The 6,548-nt window shown below is 46.1% G+C and overlaps 1 pseudogene; it reads right to left on the bottom strand.

Annotated features, from left to right (window-relative positions):
• Window positions 1-1,939: 1,939 nt before the first annotated feature.
• LOC117191496 lies at window positions 1,940-5,544 on the bottom strand (annotated as a pseudogene).
• Window positions 5,545-6,548: the final 1,004 nt, after the last annotated feature.

Raw genomic sequence — 6,548 nt, 5'->3', positions numbered from 1 at the left:
GTTATGGTTAGGGACTACAAAAATCCTAACAAAGCAAGCTGGACTCAGGCAACTGTAAAACAACAACTGGGCCCGCGTTCGTATTGTTGTATGTTGGCGAACAATAACAGAGAAATAAAACGTCACCTGGATCAAATTAGAAACCAAAGCACTAACAATCATACATCGCCTAATGCGAAAACACCTGATGTCGAAAGCAATTGTTCAGTAGATGACAATTCCAAAACCAACAATGAACAAATAGTTTCTCAACCAACACCCACCAGGAGAGAGTTGAGACCACGTGAGGCAGGGAAGGTAGTAAAGCGTATTTAACAATAAAATAATATAAAGAAAGGAATTATGAAATCAAATTATGTACAAATTAAACACTGAAACAAATACTAAACAGATTAAGAAGAAAGAAAAATACGAAATCACATAAATTTTATATACGCTAATTAGATTAAGTACACAAATCAAATTGTTATAAGAAAATAGATTTGTAAATGACATGTATATTAAACATCTAAGGAGAGGCGTGTTAGGTATTATATTAATATCTATATACGGTCACACCATCCAAGGGATATAGAATAAAAGAGAATCTTGAAGACAACGCGTGCTTAAGTCTGAGTGTCAATACACTACACTTATAAAATACACGATGGGTATGTCCTAGGCATACGGTACGCCTGGCTATACAGGTGATTATCAATAAGGGTTAGTTATAATACATAGAATAGCAATCAATAGCATAGGCAATAGATAAGGCCTCCTCTCTCTGGTTCGCTCTCCTCCATGGGAGTGCGATTAAACATTACAAATTTCGGTTTAAACAGTCTTTGTTCATTTTGGTGTGTGGCGGGTCACGGTGGGGCAGCCACAGGCCACTTGTTTTGTTTTTATACCCGATACTCAAAATGAGTATTGGGGTATATTAGATTTGTGGTAAAAGTGGATGTGTGTAACGTCCAGAAGGAATCGTTTCCGACCCCATAAAGTATATATATTCTTGATCAGCATCAATAGCCGAGTCGATTGAGCCATGTCTGTCTGTCCGTCTGTCCGTCCCCTTCAGCGCCTAGTGCTCAAAGACTATAAGAGCTAGAGCAACGATGTTTTGGATCCAGACTTCTGTGATAGACTTCTGTGATCGCCCCCACAAAGGACGAAAATCTGTGGCATCCACATTTTTAAAGATACGATAAAACCAAAAACGCAGAATCGTAGAGGATGACTATATGTTCTAGAGTGTAAAATCTCAACCAGATCGTATAATTATTACAGCCAGAATCAAGATAACAATTTCATTCTTTCTCGCTCTGTCTCTATCTAACACAGGTTTCATGGTCGGCTTTGCCAATTGCAAAATATGAGTTCAAGGATCTCAGAACCTATAAGAGCCAGAGCAACCAAATTTGGTATCCACACTCCTGTGATATCGGACCTTGACCGTTTCGTGTCCAAATTTCGCCACACCCCCTTCCGCCCCCGCAAAGGACGAAAATCTGGGGCATCCACAAATCTCAGAGACTATTAAGGCTAGAGTAACCAAATTTGGTATCCGCACTTCTGTTAGATCTCACTACAAAACGTATATCTCAGAATTTCGCCCCACCCCCTTCCGCCCCCACAAGGGACGAAAATCTGTTGCATCCACAATATTGCACATTTGAGAAAACTAAAAACGCAGAATCATAGATAACGACCATATCTATCAGATTGCTGAATCTGGACCAGATCAGATAATTTTTATAGCCAAAAGGAACAAATAAATTTGCACTGGCTACGCAGCGCCCGACGTCACGCTCAGACTGATTTTCTGTCTCTCTCGCACGCACTCTTTGTCGTGTCGTTTAATATTAGCAGCGTCTGCCGGAGGAGAGCCATACTGACTTAGTATCGGGTATAACTGTAGAGTTGCGGTGTCCGCAGCAACTCACAACGTTCCCCCTCGTTTTGGTATATATTTTGCTGCTTTCTTAATTTGGTTTAGCCTTCTCTTAGATGTCCACTGTGGTGGCCTGCTGAATGGCGTTGTAACTGCTGGCAGCACTTCCACTGACACCGGCACCAGCACCGGCGCTGCATTTACGTGGAAGCACTTTAGGTGCTGCACCTGCCACACCACCACCACCCGCACCTGCACCACCGCCCCCATCGTAGTTGTGATTGTTGTTTTGCAGGAAATGCTGCTGATCGGCGTCGGCCACCGAATGAGTCAGCTCATACAACTCCAAGTCGTCGTACTCTGAGATGCCCAGAGCTCGTGTGGGAGCATATTGCAGATCATTGTCTCCATCTTCTTCGTCATCTGTGTGCGGGTGATTCTTATGCCTGGTGCTCATGGCCACGGCAAAGTCCTCCAGGCTGCGCTTGACTGCCGCATCCGAGCCAGTACCCGAATCCTTGCTGGACAGATGATCCTGCTGTGCCTCTAAGTCGGTTTGCTGCAGATAGCTGAGCGTCAGACCCTGCTCCAGGCAGCGTTGCTCATACGAAGGCGTTGTGGTCACAATAAGTCGACTGTGAGCCCCCCCCTGGCTATCGCCGCATCCCAGATCGAGACTGCGCGGTCGCAGTTGCGCTGGCTGCTGCTGGGAAGGAATACCATCTAGAACAAGCTGGGACTGGTGGGGCCTCAGCATGGTGCGATTCAACGTTGTCAAATTGGTTTGATCCTTGTCCAGAGTGGAGTGCTGACTGGCGTGGGTGCGCGCTGCCAGCCGTTCGGCAGCAAGGCTCAGCAGGAACTTTCGCTTCTGGTAGCGCAGGGTGCACCAAATGATGCAGCAATCGACCAGGACGCAGGTCACAGTCAGCAGGACTATACCCAGCAGCAGAACATCCCAATTGAGATTCTCCTTGACCACCACCAGCTCCGACTGCAGGGTGAGAGTGCGCGAATTGTCCGTAATCTCGCAGCGATAGTGTCCCGCATCATTCGATTGGGCGTTCAGAATCACGAGCAGTTCCTTGCTGCTCGTAAAGTAGTAGCGCTCTCCTTCCGCCGTCGTTGGTGAGATGTCGATCGGCTTGTTCTCCTTAAACCATTCGCGGTGGGGATGCTCCAGCTCCAGCTCTGCGTTCGCTGCCTCACTGAGGCACTCAAGCACACACGTGCGCCCGACAACCACCTCCTGATGCACCAGGGGAATGGAATGCTGTGGCTTGTCTATAGTAGGGAAAGAAACATCACTAGGAGCCCCAAAAGCAGATGCTTTGCCACATGTACCATTCACCATCAGCGTGGCGTTCACCTTGATCTCGCCAGCAGCGCTCTCCGCCGTGCACGTGTAAATGCTCGAGTCGCTGGGCTTGGCGTTGGTTATGAGAAAGGCGTTTTCCTCGCGTATAACTTGAAGGCGACGCTCGGTAGCCGCTGGGAAATCAGTGGCCCCAAACTTTTGCAGAGCTATCTCCGGCATAGGGTCTCCACTGGCGGAGCACACAAGTCTGGCTGTTTCGCCGGCGTCCAGTGTGAGGTTAGAAGGCACGTGCATGAAACTGGGATGAACTTTTAAAGAGAGAACATTACGATTATTGTGAGTGAAACCGATACGATTATGTGGCATGTGGTACTTACTTCCTATGGATATCTTGAACTTTTGCGCATAGGTCGTCCCAAAGGCATTGGAGACCACACACTGAAAGCGTCCTGCACTCTCGTAGGTCACATTGGTCAGCCGTAGATATCCATAGATGCTGGTCTGATTGGTGCTCTGGTCGTGATGGATTTGAGTCTCTGTGCTGGCTCCATCGTGCAGGGCCCCTGGACGCTCCTGAATGTGCTGATTGTCGTGGCGCCACTTGATCTTTAGCTCATCGGCGGCCGCCAGTGAGGCGGCTGTGGGAGAGCTGGCAATGCATTCCAATGTGATGTTGGCACCCTTCACGGCCAACATATTGTCCGGCTCCTGTTTAAGCTTTGGTTTCGGCGAGTCAGCTAGGGAAATTTTAGCTTTAGATTATTGGATTCGGTGAAGAGGCATTGGGTTTAGGCATCTACTCACCACATATCAGCTCCGAGTTGGTCAGTGTGAGCAGCTGACGATCCAGCAGATGCTCGGGATAGCCACAGACCACGGTGGCCAGTAACTGGGGGGCCTGCATGGCAAAGTGACTCTGTAGCCACTGGCGGAACCAAATGAGCTCGCAGTCGCAAATGAAGTTCAGGGACTTGAAGATCAACTTCTGCAGTCGGCTCGAACGCATTCGGCTGGATGCTGGCGAGAGCATTCGAGCCTAGATTCAGCAGCTCCAAGTTATTAAGGCCACTGAGGGCTTTGCCACTGATCTGTTTCAAATTATTGCCGTGCAGATCGAGGCGTCGCAGCTTGCGCAGGGCCTTGAACGGTGCAACGGCACTCTGATCCTCAATGATCCAGGTCAGACGATTGCGACGTAAATTTAATTCCTCTAGATTCTTAACGCAATCGAAGGTGTTTTCCTGTAGATACTGCAGTTTGTTGTGGGCCAAATTGAGCTGCTTCAATCGCTGCAAGCAGTCCAAATGCTGCGGCTTGAACTCGCTGATGGAGTTGTGCGACAGATCGAGGGACTCTAGAGACTGAGTAAACTCCCAAGTGTCCAGCTCGATGCGGGAGATAGAGTTGTTCGACATCGAGAGGTAGTGCAGCTTTGTCAGGTTGAAAAGGCCCTGCCGGGAGAGCGAACTGATTTGGTTGTGATCCAGCTCGATGCTCTCAATGTTCCGCATGACATAGAAGACGCCGTCCTGCAGCGATCGGATTTGGTTTGACTTTAGCTGAAGCCTCTGCAGCGATAGAAGACCCCGAAACGTGGACCAGTTAATCTCCAGATGATTGTAGCTAAGTGCGCTATCCCTTCTAGCCGCCTATAGCGATAGCTCAGAGGATTCCACCTGACACAGCATTTTACTGATCTTGTTTTTACCAATTCCAATAAAAACAAGCGTCCTGCATCCTTTTGCCAGTAAAAACTGATAAAATCTATATAGTATTTATGTTTTTATATACTTTGAATAATGCATCATTTAATTAACATCCGGCTTCAATTTAATCCAATTGTAATCCAATGATTTCGTCAAAGCCAATTAATCATAAGTCAAATAAATTTCAATTTCAAACAAATAGTACGAGTAGATTATCCATTATCAAAATATCCATCGATGGTACCTGTGGAGATAATGTTTTTTATCCCCAATCGGCCGACTAATTATTTCGAATTAAATAAAACTCTGCGCAGAAATAAAATTACGATATGTTCTTTAACGACATCCAAATTGCAAGTGTGGCTTGCCTGCCCTTTACATTGCCGCTCCGATCGCTAAGCGCAGCTTCGCTCGGCCGACGTCGGTAGGCAGACGCAAAGCGGTGATAGCGAAGAGCGAGCTGGCAGAGAGCGTTTAGCAGGGCAAGCAAGCGCAAAGCTTTAACAAACAAATGAGTGACATAGACATAAGTAACAAACAAAATAAGCGGCTGAGGGCTAAGAATTAGGTGCTATTTGGCAAGCAGCTAATCGGCTGGGTTCTGCCCCGAACAGTACCCACTCCCACCCCACTCTACAGAAGTCCATTTCGTGGATCGTAGTGTTGGGTGTGGATAGACTTACAAAATTACTTGTGGTTTAGTTAGAGCTAAACTATGGGCTATTTACAGAATGAATAATGTGAGAGTGTGTGTGTGTGTTTTATGTTACGCTTAAAACTCGGGCAATCAAAATAATAAATAATATCACAAGCGAAACAAAATTATAAAATACACGATGGGTATGTCCTAGGCATACGGTACGGCTGGCTATACAGGTGATTATCAATAAGGGTTAGTTATAATAGGTATAATAGTTAATCCATTTAAATGATTTATTTCATAAATTACGAAGACACTGGTATGTTTCTATAGCTGTCATACATAGAATAGCAATCAATAGCATAGGCAATAGATAAGGCCTCCTCTCTCTGGTTCGCTCTCCTCCATGGGAGTGCGATTAAACATTACAAATTTCGGTTTAAACAGTCTTTGTTCATTTTGGGGTGTGGCGGGTCACGGTGGGGCAGCCACAGGCCACTTGTTTTGTTTTTATACCCGATACTCAAAATGAGTATTGGGGTATATTAGATTTGTGGTAAAAGTGGATGTGTGTAACGTCCAGAAGGAATCGTTTCCGACCCCATAAAGTATATATATTCTTGATCAGCATCAATAGCCGAGTCGATTGAGCCATGTCTGTCTGTCCGTCTGTCCGTCCCCTTCAGCGCCTAGTGCTCAAAGACTATAAGAGCTAGAGCAACGATGTTTTGGATCCAGACTTCTGTGATAGACTTCTGTGATCGCCCCCACAAAGGACGAAAATCTGTGGCATCCACATTTTTAAAGATACGATAAAACCAAAAACGCAGAATCGTAGAGGATGACTATATGTTCTAGAGTGTAAAATCTCAACCAGATCGTATAATTATTACAGCCAGAATCAAGAAAACAATTTCATTCTTTCTCGCTCTGTCTCTCTCTAACACAGGTTTCATGGTCGGCTTTGCCAATTGCAAAATATGAGTTCAAGGATCTCAGAACCTATAAGAG

Source organism: Drosophila miranda (genome assembly GCF_003369915.1).
Source record: "Drosophila miranda strain MSH22 chromosome Y unlocalized genomic scaffold, D.miranda_PacBio2.1 Contig_Y1_pilon, whole genome shotgun sequence".
NCBI classification, from domain to species: Eukaryota; Metazoa; Arthropoda; class Insecta; order Diptera; family Drosophilidae; genus Drosophila; species Drosophila miranda.
The sequence above is the reverse complement of the archived record's forward strand: the minus strand, read 5'-3'. Positions and strand labels throughout refer to the sequence as shown.